Source organism: Triticum urartu, chromosome 3 (genome assembly GCF_003073215.2).
Source record: "Triticum urartu cultivar G1812 chromosome 3, Tu2.1, whole genome shotgun sequence".
NCBI lineage: Eukaryota > Viridiplantae > Streptophyta > Magnoliopsida > Poales > Poaceae > Triticum > Triticum urartu.
In genome coordinates this window covers 344417338-344418308 of record NC_053024.1, presented here as the reverse complement: position 1 = coordinate 344418308, position 971 = coordinate 344417338, and positions in this window count along the sequence as shown.

Sequence of the window (971 nt, the reverse complement as noted above, 5' to 3'; positions counted from 1 at the left end):
GATTGTTGCCTTGGTTGCCTTGGTTCGCTTGATTGCGCTCTTGAAGAATTTGCATGATCAACTGCGTGTTTGCATTGGTTGCGGCCATCACAGCTAGCCATGCCTCCGGAGGAGGTGGAGGTGGTGGCGGATCCTGATTCTGATTTTGATTGCTGCTCTTAGCGGGAGCCATCCTGAAGAGGGTGACAACCGTTAGCACATTGATAGATAAAATGAAGCTGAATCAAGCGGGTTGAAATTGCAACATAAGGTCTTCACATCCGAACATAAGAACGAATGCATTCCACTTGAAATGGTCACATATCCATCAATTGAGAAGCCACTTAGAATTTAGGTAGAGGAATAAATCAACAAGGTACGGATCAAGAACGAATACTCGGTAAGAAATCCCAATCTCAAACCAAATATTCGTGGAAGAAGTACTAGAGCTACAAGAATTCCCACCTATGAAACTCCCGAACCTTTCCGGTTATGCAATCAGGTGTTGGGGATACAGGGGAAGCATAATATCTCACCCAAATCTAGCAAATCCTACATCCAGCTGTATCCATCCTTCAACACATAACCGAGAAAACTTCGGAAACCATCTACCTCAACCTTCGAAAAGCATCCGTTATACAAGTTATGGCAATACTCGCGAACTCCCGCCCCAGTACTGGGTGGCGTCGAGGTTATCTCACCAACGAACTGTAAAAGAGATTTTCGATGACGGCGTACTAATCTCAGGTATTCCAGAAATGCAACGATAAAATTGTGACAACAACACCTCAGAGCTCAACTCCCCGGGACACTGCCACAACCCCTAAAGACAGGAGGCACCAAGAACAATGTTCTCGTCACAAAACCATCGGAACGATTCCAAGATACCTGCGTGATCCTAACAAAAATTTAGTGAAATTTGAGAAGAGAAGAGTCAAAACTCTACATCAGGATGCCTTACCAGAGCGATGAGGAGACTGGGGAGAAAAAAG